Below are 12,595 nucleotides of genomic sequence, written 5' to 3' on the forward strand. Positions count from 1 at the left end.
GATGCTTGGGGCTCGTGGCTACCCCCACTGTGAGACACGGTTGGACTCCAGAAAAGCTTCTGACTCACACCAGGGGAAGTGATGAAAAGCTATGTGCTCACTAAATGTAAAACAGCCCAGGTGGGGTACCTGCAGAAGGTGGGGAGCTCTTAGTGCCTTTTCAGCCCCATGTATCTCACCTCTGCTGTCTACCTGTCCCCCCTGGGCAGTGGCAAGGCCAGCACTGATTTACTACTCACCTCCTCCCACCTCTCTTTCTTAAAGACCAGAAGAAACAGCCTCCTCCCTGCAATAGAATACAGACACCGCTACTGTGGATGAGAAAACCACCGCCTTAACTCTTGGAGGTGCCTCCAGGGGGTGCTCTGCCTGTGGGGCTGGCACAGCCTGCACAGGCTCCGTGCCCCATGCTGTGGCACCTGGCAGTGCCACACTGCTGTTTGTGCTTGGCTGGGCTGGGCTGGCCCGGGGTGGAGCTGCGGGGGCAGTGCTGGGGCACAGCAGGCTACAGTGTCCCTGTGCTCTTGCCAACCCCACGGGTGACACGGGGGCTGCAGAAAGCTGGTGCCCCAGCCTGGTGGCAGAACAAAGGCAGCAAATGCTCCTCCCAAGGGATGAAGCACTACGAGAGGACTGCCAGGTGGAAGATATGGACCCAGCCACCTAAAAACTCTCTCTGTTGGAAGGAAGTGGTAGGCAGGGCCAACTACCATTGCAACCCAGAAGACTACAGCTGGACATCTCATTTTCCAGGTGTTGTTGTTCTCAGATGCTTCCAGCTGGGAAGCATCTGAGTGGCAGTACTGGTAAAGGCAACGTTGAAAAATACTGCTTAAGGAAAGGAGCAATATTGAGACCTGCAACCCCAATGAGAAACCAACATATTTTAAAGTGTTGCTATAAAGCCCAGTACTCTCTTCCTCCACAAACAGATCAAACGGAGCAAGGCGAGTGATCAGATGCTTGGTAAATGCAAAACATACTGAGTCGTGGAAAACAAGGGCAAGGAGAAAGTGTGCAACAACAGACAGAACTGGCTACTAATATGAGAATAAGAATGTAACGGGGAGTTATCATTGGTCTTTCCTGGATCAAAAATCAAAAAACCACCTCAAAATCTCTGGCTGGAGGACAAAGCCCAGCACGAGCGCATTGCAGCCCAATGACCTGGTTTTATCCAGGTCAGTGGAGACCAGGATATATGAAAAGTGGTCAGGGCTTTGCCACTAGCCTTTTTGAGTGCTGTCAGAGAAGGAGAAACCCCATAATTGGGCAAAATGTGTCTTGGAGCTGGTGTAATAGAGAAACTGGGCCTTGACAGTGCAGTCATCTGAGAATACAGAGAAATGGGTCTGCTGTGGGTGGTGCCCTGGGAAGGCTGTTTGGCCTTCTGTTTGGCAGGTTTAGAGAGGAAATCTTGGGATTTTAAGCTCCCACTCACAGAAAGCTTCTCTACTGAAAGCATCGTGATGCTTTTTGGTTTAAGCTTCAATGACATTTTTCAGATTGACTTTTAAGGCTAACAGAAGGGGAAATGGGCTCTAGTTCCTCCAGAAGGAGAAGACTGTATTTTTAAGAAGAAATTATGCATGAGGACTAATTAACTTGGCATTTATAGCTTAGCATTCTCCTGGGTAAATTTTCTCCAACTGAGACCATGTTTTGTTGCAAGAAAACTTCTGCCAACCGTCTTTTTCCTCCTGCTGCTTTGTATGCTGTGATATTAAGGTCATGAGTCATCTTCCAATGTCCTGCTCAGTGACTTCCAATTAAGTAATGAGTAAAGTGAGGATCTCAGGTGTGGTTTACCTGTAAGGACTGAATAATGTCTCAGTGGGGACATCTCTCTTATGGTCCTGGTCAATGTTTTAACAGCTATAAAGTGCCAAGTGGGACAGGCTCCTAGAGGGGCTTGCTACAGACAACAATTTAATAGCAGAGATGCTGTTGTTTCTGATCATCATAGAGAGGAGCTCTGAAAAGGTCATTCTTATGAGGAGAAGGAGACTGTGTAGGTGAGGAGTTTATCTTTTCCTCTGGTACCAAGGCCTTGCCAAATAATTTGCTCTCTGAGCATGCAATGGTTATGGTTTGCAGGCCGAGGGGATAGACAGCCCAGACACATGGGCAGGATGTGGCAGGTAAAAAGCTCTTGTCCTTGCTGCTGCAGGTGTGCAGGGCACACTAATCAGCAACCTGTCCCACCACAGAAGCCCCAAAATCCTGTTTGCTTGTGCTATGCATGTGCTTCAGGACTGTGTGGCACAATGTGGCAGCACTCGCTCCAGCTGGTGGGAAACGCAGCTGAAGAGGGAAGGCTTAAGCTTGTTTCAACAAGGAGTGCTGACTTTATGCTCATAAGATTTGGGTGTTATTTAACTCTAAGCAAAGTCCTCCCTCTCCTGCAGAGACCGTTTTCCACTCCAGGGAGCATTTCCTGCCCTCAGGAGAGCATTTGACGGTGTGCTACTGGGAATTAACGCACTATCTAAGTAATTATTGTAAAGAAGGAAAAAGGGGTTCACCTGTATCTATCCAGAGATCATCTGAGCACAGTGGCAGCTGAAAAAAACCTTCTTGGAGAAAGCTCTAACATAATGAATCACTGTAGTCTGTACAAAGGAAGTTAATAGGATACTCTCATTCAAAAATTGTATTAGAAGACTCTGATGACAGTGAGCTCACATCAGTTTCTCTCCCTGCACTTCCGCTCTCCGCCGTCTCAAATCAAGTTAAGGTGATACAGATGCACCTCTTATTGCTTTAAGGGAAAAATATGGCTTGTTTTTTCCTGAGGGTCACAGGTAACTAATGCAGTAGAGGCCAGGCACAGCAAAGGCGAAGCCCCAACCTTGGCACTGTGACTGCAGTGAGGGCAGTGGGGTATCCCCAGAACCCACCTTCAGGAGGGAAGGTCTCAGGACTCTGCGTGACAGGATGAAGGGATAATGTGCACCAGCCATGAGACTGGTTGTAGGAGTGCTGAAGGTCTGCACAACTGTGTGCTCATGTGCAAACAGAAACCTTGAATTTTTTACTCTTTTAGATTTTATTCTCTTGATTTTTAAGCCTGAATTGATGCATTTTCCATTAGCAAGGTCAGTTATTCACTTTCCCCACCATACCCACAATACCAAACTATAATCATAAGCATTGGTGGTGGGTAAACAAAGAGACCCAAAAGATACAAACACAAAACTCAACCAAAACACTCACTTGTAAAGCCCAGAAGCTCTAATAAGTGGTCCAGTATATTAAACACGATACAAACAGAATGGACTCCGTGTCCAGGTCTTGATGCTGGTGAGTGAAAGTTAGGGCAACTTGACAAGTGAAGAAGACAGGAGAGATGGCAAAATGAAGGACATGAGGACGTGAGTAGAATTGTGTGCTAAGATAATCCATAGGAGACTGGTGTTAATTATCTACTGTCCCCACAGCTCTCCGGCGTGGAATATGCTGCTTCCCCGAGAGCCCATCACAGTTGCATTTAAGCCGTGTAGAAGCAGTCTCCCAGGGAGCACTGCTCAGAATGGACTGTCTCCAGGTAAGTACCACTCTATGGGAAGAAAACCAAGGTTATGTATTTAGTAGAATCACTTGCATGTATTTATTGACCTCACCAGAGATCATGACTGCTCGCCACCACTAAACTTCAGGCTGTCCCAAACTGCTTTCAAAGAAAGCCACCTCACTCTATTTCAAAAAGGCTTCAAATTTTGATCTTTTAATTGATGCAGTAAATCTCCTTTCTGCCCTTGAGCTGAAAGAAGTGGGTGCTCTCGTCAGGCAGAGAATAACCAGAAGCACATCTCTGAAGCACATGATGTACTGAACTCTCTGGAGACTGCTAATGATGTTTGATTAATTTTCATTATCAGTATGAGCGAGCTTTGAGCTCTCTCTGCATCTGTCTTATTTAGAGTTGTCTTTTCTTTCTCAGTTAAATAGCAGCTTCTATAGACAGTGATCTAATTGTTCCTCGGCACCTGCTTGAAGCCATCCAAGTGAAGGATGGACACTGAGTAATTTCCAGTACATGTGATTTGGTCTTTAAGGCTCAGATCAAATAAAATGGAATAGTAGATTAGCCAGTAATTGAGATACTGTGTAGGCTGATACCGGGGTCACAGAAATGCTTGAGCTGCACAACACTAAGTAGTGGACTGAATCAAAATACGCATGTTGTGGTCACCAAGAAGCAGCACAAACAGCCTTCTGGTGGATACTCTGAGCTCACAAACTACAGAACACTTTCTGTCTATGGGGGCAATGCGCTTTTGCAGTGGATTTTATAACAAGTCTTTGCAGTTCTAAAAAACTCAGCAGCCAGGGCACACTGAGCTCAGTTGCTACTGGTGAGGCAAAAGCCCAGGAAGGGTTATGTGCCGTCACCCGTGGGCCTGTCAGCATCCTCCGATGCAGTGCGGGGAACACCTCATGCTGTGAGGGTGAACCCAGCTCCAGAGCTGAGTCATGGAAGCCTTTCAGGTCAGACACAGAGGCACAAGGCAAGGAGTGCTCAGAGCACTGCAGTCAGATGAAGGGCACGCAGGGTCTGTCTCACAGATGCAGCCATGGTGTCTCTCTTACAGGTACTTGCGGCTCCAGGACACCACAGGTGGTAAGTCAGCCTGTTGCTCACACCTCAGAAACCTGTCCTTGCTATGGCCATGGCCATGCCAGGGCAGAGCACTTGCCAGCCCCAGAGTGGTTCATGTGTCAGAAAGGGTATAAACTTGTCAGCTCTCAGTCTACATGTGAAAAGCAAAGCTAACTTAGAATCCATAATGTTTAAAAGTACTTTTTAACTTAAAAAAGAACAATATCACCCTTTGCCTTACTACAGCACTATACTGGACTGGCAAGGCAGGAAAACTTAGCCCAGTTCCCTCTGCTGCCCCTCAGCTTCAGTGCCCTGAACTCATCTTTATGCTACACATTCTTCAGCTCTGCAGCCAAAAGCATCAGCTCCAAAGACTTCTGTGTGGACAGCTGCTGGCTCGACCAATCTGTATTTGGCCCAAGGCTTCACTCTTGCAGAGCCAGGAGGCACACAGCTTTTGGAGGATTGGCAGGACAAGGTTCCCCACAACAAAAGCAGATCTTTCTCTCCAGAATATTAGTCTGAGCAACTCCTTGCCGCCTACTGCATGAAATCAGGAGTTACCTGAAGTGCTGTTAGACGTTAATTCACTTCAGCATACATGGAGAAACAGCACCAACGAAAAAAAATATAGTCCCTGCAGCAAAACCAAAAGTCATTCCTGATTAAATTACCAAGCAGCAGTGTGCAGTGTAAATGGCAAATCAAACTCAGCCATTCTCTCTGTGTTTGGGTGATGGAGAGCTTAATGCCTCTGCTCTGAGGATCAAAACATTACTCTTTCAAATAGACCTTTTCTCTTTGTAAAACGCTCTTCGTTAATTGAAGGAAGAGGCGTTGTCTGGGTTGAAAGTCGGAGCCTGGGCACGCTGTCAGACGCGATGAGGCAGTCAGGGGGAAGCTCGCAGGGAGCTGCTTTGCAGGGTGTTGTCATGGGAACAGAGCAAGTAGGGCATCCGCCTCTCCGTATCCTCCGCACAAACTCTGGCGGTGCAGTGCCATAAAATCGATGCCGTTAGCAGTGCTAGGAGAGCCAGCTCTTAGATTGTCTCTAGTAGAGATTTAATCTGAATGAAGCACAAAGGCCAGAATCTCCCTTTATGTAAAAGTGATGTCACTCCCTCTGATCTGAATGAAGCAAGACTTTACGCCACCCGAGTGAGCACCAAGGCACTGACATTAAAAATACCTCGTGGAACCACAGTTTCTGCTAAGATCCCTCCAAAATGAGGTCACCTTAGAAAGGAGTTACTTAGGCCCGTGTTTACTTAGATAATTTCCCTTAATTTTCATTGTGCACATTTTAGTTGCCTATGAATTTGACAACTGTAATGGTTAAGGGCAGCAGACAAAGGGTTGATTCTGGTCATTGTCTACATCACCATGGTGTACAAGTTCAGAATACAAAATACTGCCATTCTGTCAATATTTGTGTTCATCTGAAGTGTCTGACTCACTTTGCACAACGCTGTCTTTGAATGCAACTTACCTTCTCTGTGCAGGTCTATGTATGTGGAATTATTGGAATTTCTTTATAAGAAATACCTTGTGTGATACTGTGGTTGCTAGGGATAAGCAATAGTTATGGATGTTTTCCTGGATAAATAAGAATACAGAGATTCCTGCTCTTGCAATTATAAGGGATGAAGTATCTAAAAGAAAAACAATATTGCTAATGTTACACAGAGACTCGTGGAAGTAGAATCAAATGCAATAAGTAAGCCAAAGTCTGAAAGATTGAAAATGCCAGCTAAAGAAAAGTTAAAAGAATAAAATGCAATTCATTGCCTCCAAGCTTTCATTTTGTCTTTCTCAGGTCTGCTGGCAAAGCTCTCCTAATTAAAGCAGGCATCTGCAGTGTAACTGCATTGCTGCCCAGGCCAGAGAGATGCTGAGTGTACACTCCTCATTTCCTATTGACACTGAAGTGTGAATGAGGGGCCCACATCCATCCAGGGCTTGCTTGATGTGTGCTTTGGAAAAGTGACCAAAATAGCAGGCAAAGGAAGAAAATGGAGCCAATGCATGGAGGGCTTCTCAGTTTTCTTGTTGAGGTTGTTGATTAAAGCCCCTCTGCTTTATCCCCTCTGCTAACCTATGGCAACAAGTTTGAGAAAAGTAATTGTAAAGTTTACCACAAAGAGGCCTGCTGTTGTATCATAAACATAACCTTATCTTGCCTTTAATATATCTCTCACTGCCTATGGTATTTCCATGCAGGCTGCAGCAAAGATTGGAATGAAATGGCTGGCATTGGGTAGAGAATGTTCTGGATTCATAGTGACTTCACTTTTAGTGCTGACCCCTTTAAATAAATCAGGCAACACAGATTTATTACAGTATGAGAAGGAAACTTTGGTTGCTTTTTGGGCATGGGTGCCTCTGCACCTCTGGCAAAAGCTCTTTGGGGAAGAAGAACAGGGAGTACAAGACAAAGTGTGTGGAGCAGCATCGACCTTGTCTCTCCCAAGGGCGATGCATGCAGGGTGTCCGAGGTCCTGCTGGGTCAGGGCTGGCAGAGGCTATTAATACATTTTGGATTAAACAACAAATGCAGAAGCTGTTCTTGATGCTGCAAGGGATGAAGCCAGAGCTGTGAATTTCAGATCATGTTTAAAGAGCTGAAGCCCCCTTCTCACCTACAAGCTTCTGTTCCTTGTATTTGCAGGTGTTTCCTTCACTGAAGGAAGGGACACGCACCAGGAATTGCATTGATAAGGGCATGACACATGTCACTAATTCAAACCATAAGCAAAACACGGCAAGCTCCCCATGTATGTAATGTGGGGAGTCAGCTGCTCCAGTGCCAGAGTACTGACTGACCTTGCATTAGCAGGGAGGGACCTTGAACTCTTACAGCCCGCAGAAAAGTCAAGAGTGGATTCACTGAGACAGAAAGATAAAATAAATGCAGAGCTCTTTCAGCACTTCCCTCCATTTGCTTCATATCATAAATATCAATACGAATATAGAAATACAGAGGTGAACAGTTTGCCTAGCTTGTCCTTTCCATATGCATGCATTTCTGCTGTGAAAGGCTTTACGTAACTCCCAACAGCAGATTGCAGAATAATGCCTCGGTTATGGAAGGAAGCCACGAGCCATTACATTGCATTACTGTAATGTAATGGCTCTCTGAGATGAACTATATTTGGAGAGCTGGCTTTTACTGTAAACCTGGTACCCCATCCACCCCTCTGGCATCGATTTCTCTTTGTGATCTCCAGAGACCAAAGGCCACAAGGCCAGAATAACAGATAGACCTGAACTGACCCACTGGGGTTTTGTCCCAAAAGAGAAACCCGTGAGATAAAACCATGCTGTTTATTTTAAGGGATGCAGTACCAGTAACAGAACATATTCAAACAGATGCTGGTGATCCATCTGCTGAAAGGTGGATTTCTCATTAGCTTAGAGAAACTGATGTTGTAATTAATTGCTTCCCACGTTTCTTTGCTAAGTAAGGACTGCCATAATTTTAATTTTTAAACTGAACACAGGGAATAGACAAAAAATAATCTTCATTTACTTTGTTTTTCTTCTGTGCAAATGTCACATGGCTTTCATGTTGGCAATGACTGCAGAAGTGCTGATTCAATCACTTACTTATATAATCCCCTCAGATTTTTCTTTTACATGAGTGTTGATAATCAACAGATTTTCTCAGCTGGGAAAATGAAGGGAAGCAGGCAAGTTCTGAATGTGAATAGGCTGAACTGACATAAAAAGATGGTAATTTGCATTAGTAAAAAATAATCATAATGCAGATGATTTAAGTTATAGTAAATACTGTCTATCCCTACCTGCCCTGAGGAACATCCACCTGGTGACAGTGAAGGACTGTTCAGCTGCAGCGTGTGAAGCAACCCTACTAATTGTTTAAAACAGCACAGTGGAGTCCAATGTAATTACCACTCAGTGGATAAAGGTACTTTTCAGGGAAAAGGTTTTAAAATACCCATATTCACATATGAGTCAGTGCAGCACAGTAAGGAGGAGCAGAGACACAGCTTAGTGCACTGCTGGCTACAGAGACAATATAACTTTGGGAAGGCTCCTGCAACAGGAAAGGAAGTGCAGAAGCTCACTCTGCATGTGTGGAAATACAAAGCTTTTTAAAAGCTATTTTTATAAGATGACCGAGCAGGAAAGTACACCCCTGGAGCAGCTCCCCCGCCCAAGGCCTAGGGATGCACTGCCTGTGCTGTGTCTTCGTTGCACAGCCTCGATTCATGCTCCCAAAAGCCTGGCTCAGGCTGTGTCCCAGCAGCCCAGGGGGATTCAATGCACCCCACAAGGGCTCACCCCCTCTGTGGCCAGGGTGGCACCAGGACTTCACCCTCCCCAGAGCCTCAGAGGGAGAGGCTTTGAATGACAAAAGGCACTGCCAGCAGCTCCTGGGGGGACTCAGTGGGTGAGTACTGATGATGGAGACAAACATGAGAGCAACAACAAAATTGTAAAAATTCTAATTCAACACAGTGTACTGACAGCAAAGCACAAGGTTTAGCTTAGAGAAGCTAGCAACTCTAAAAACAAATCTTGTTATTAAAGCACAGCCTATGTTATTTTGAAAAAGCAAATTAGATGTGAGAGCTCCATTAACTTGAAGAGAGTTGGTCCAGTAAGGACAGAGTTAGCACATCCCTAGAGCTCAGACTCCACCAATAATCCACAGAGAGCTCTCTTGAAGATGAAGCTCCATCCTCAACCCTTCTGGGAGATTAGCTAGCTTAAAAGCAGTTATGGTCAGGGCAATCATTTAATAATTTTCTTAAAATCACCTTTGATTTACATTTCCTAGCTGTCTTTCCCCTTTTTTTTTTTTTTTTTTTAAACTATACTTTAAAAATATTGCTTCTGATACTGATGAGCTGACAAATCAATTTTAAGGAAAACCTGAAAAAAATCTAAATGTTAAAATAGGAACTTCCATTATTCTTTTCTTAATAATTCATCCAGCAGTTTAGCTTACTAAATCACTGCTTATTGTTTTCTGGGGGAAGAATGGACTCATCGTCTAGAATTAATCTCCTGCAGCACCAAGACCCTGTGGCTCCCAAGTTCCCATTTATTTTCTTGGTGTCCCTGGATTTGAGAAAGCTCCCAGATTGGGCTTGAAGGTCCTAAAGGCAGTTCCAGCCATCTAAATAAAAGTGTATTTATTACCTGTATATCAGAACTCTCCGAATATGCTAAAAAATTAGTTTATCAGGCTGTCTTTTCCTACATGGAACTCTTCCAAATGCAGTGATGCCTCTGAAACTGCTTATTATTTATTCCAGCTCAAAATGTGATCCGTGTTTTTCTAAAGATTCAGCATGTTTTTCAACTCAGCAGTCAATCTGCCTGTCGTAGACTGTGACCGTGGGTGGTGGGGAAGACACAGAGCCACCTTCACGCTTCAAAACACTTTCACTGCAGATACAGTCATTAAATAGACAAATTGTTTGGCTAAGGCTGAAACCTGATGCACGCTCATTATAGTCTGCTGGCAAATTTCCCTGAATTTTAAATAAAAGTGTTTTGTGTTTCCATAGTAACTCCAGTGCCTTTGCCGAGATGCCTGATGTGCTGTTGGTATTACACAACTCATTGTATTAAAATGAAGTGAACAGCACGATTGAAAAGTATACTGTATCTAAAGGATTATGAAATTACAGCCAGTAACTGGGGGCTGGGGAAGGAGGGGGAAACAGAGCAGCTTTTAGCAATGTACAGTTTTGCTGCTTAGCAGCTAGACAGAAAATCACAGAATCATAGAATGGTTTTGGTTGGAAAGGATCTTAAAGATCATCCCAGTTCCAATGCCCCTACCAGGGTCAGTGACTTCTTCCACCCCACCAGGCTGCTCAGAGCTCCATCCAACCTGGCCTTGAACACTGTCAGGAATGAGGCATCCGCAGCTTCTCTGGGCAGCATGTGCCGGTGCCTCACCATCCTCACAGTAAAGAATTTCTTCCTAATATCTAATCTAAACCTACTGTCTATCAGTTTGAAGCCATTTCCCCTTGTCCTGTCAGTACCCACTCTGGTAAACAGTCTCTCTCCATTTTTCTTGTAGGCTCCCTTCAGGTACTGGACTGGCTATAAGAAAGACACAAGGTATGAAAAGGAGGAGAGGGAATACATGGGCTCAGTCACACAGGATGCTGCTCCTCTGTGAAGTGTGTCAGAGGAGCTGAGATGAGGCCAGGAAGTTTCCCAGGCTGGGTTCAAGCTCTCGCTTGACAGTGGCTGCCATGGCTGGGAGAGAGGCTGGATCCAGCTCTGGCAGCATCAGGTGGATTTGTGGTTCCTACAAAAGCAGGTAAGACTTGTAGACTGCTTGATCTGCCAGGTCTTAGGGCTGGAAATGCTGCTACTCACAAAGGCTGGCTCCCCTCTGCAAGAAGGTGAATATAGCTCTCTTGGGTAGAAATAATCAACAATCCTGCAACGAATGGGGATCATTGCTGGATTTTAGCGATATCTTCTCAGAGAAACATCTGTCTATAAAATGCAGGAAGATTTATATAATTTATGTAACTCTACATTCAGATGTGGAAAAACTGAATGTGCCACTTGCACACCTCACTTAGAGTCCTACTAATCCTAGCCCATTTCAATAGGTCCATGATCCAGGTAACTACAGGTCTGTGAGCCTAACCTTGGTTCCAGGCAAGGTTATGGAAGAGATCATCCTGAAAGCCATTACACGGCACATGCAGAAAAACCAGGGGAACAAGCCCAGTCAGCATGGAATTATGAAAGGCAGGTCCTGGTTGACCAACCTGATCTTCTTCTCTGACAAAATGACCCACTTAGAAGATGAGGGAAAGGTTGTGGATATGTCTATCTAGACTTCAGTAAAGCGTTCAACACTGTACCACAGCATCCTCCAAGAAAAAAGTGCCTGCTTGTGATTTGGATGGGTGGACTCTGATGGGTAAAAAACTGGCTGAATGGCCAGGCCCAGAGAGCTGTGGTGAATGGGGTTCAGTCCACTTGGCGGCTGGTCACCAGTGGTGTTCCCCAGGGCTCAGTTTTGGCATCCAGTCCTGTTTAACATCTTTATCGATGATCTGGACAAGGGGATCGAGAGCATCCTCAGTAAATTTGCAGACGACACCAAGTTGGGTGGGAGTGTCGATCTGATGGAGGGTAGGAAAGCTTTGCAGAGAGACCTGGACAGACTCGATCGTTGGGCTGAGGACAAACTGCATGAGGTTCAACAAGGCGCAAGGTCCTGCACTTGGGTCACAACAGCTCTACACAGTGCCACAGGCTGGGGGAGGCATGGCTTGAGTTCTGCAGAAAGGGACTTGGGAGTGGTGGTCGGCAGCCAGCCCAGTAAGAGCAATCACTGTCCCCAGGTGGCCCAGTGACATCCTGGTATGTGTCAGGAATAGTGTGTCCAGCAGAGCTAGGGAAGCGATCAGCCTGCTGTACTCAGCACTGATGAGGCCTCATCTCAAGTCCTGTGTCCAGTTCTGGGTCCCTCACTTATAAAAGGACATGGAGATACTGGAGCTTGTCCAGCAAAGGGCAACAAGGCTCGTGGAAGGTTTAGAAAACATGTCTTGTGATGAATGGCTGAGGCAGGTGGGGTTGTTTAGTCTTCAGGAGAGGAGGCTCAGGGGGAACCTCATCACTCTCCACAACCACCTGGAAGGAGACTGTGGAGAGGTGGGGGTTGATCTTTTCTGTGGTGCCTGTGACGAGAGGATCAGAGGAAATGGCCTTAAGCTGAGACAGGGGAGATTCAGTTTAGATATTAGAAAAAAAAATGCAGTGTTACTGTGGTCGGACATTGGAATAGGTTGCCCAGAGAGGTGGTGGAGTCACCATCCCCGGGACTGTGTAAGGGGCGTCTGGATCCGGTGCTGAAAGATGTGGTTTAGTGGTTCAGGGGCTACAGTGGCGGTGCTGGGTTGGCGGTTGGACTGGATGACCTTGAAGGTCTCTTCCAGCCTTGATGATTCCACGATTCCATGAAAAGTTTGGTGC

Source organism: Empidonax traillii, unplaced genomic scaffold (genome assembly GCF_003031625.1).
Source record: "Empidonax traillii isolate 1590-97213 ecotype Southwest subspecies unplaced genomic scaffold, ASM303162v1 scaffold148:size1803964, whole genome shotgun sequence".
Classification (NCBI taxonomy): Eukaryota; Metazoa; Chordata; class Aves; order Passeriformes; family Tyrannidae; genus Empidonax; species Empidonax traillii.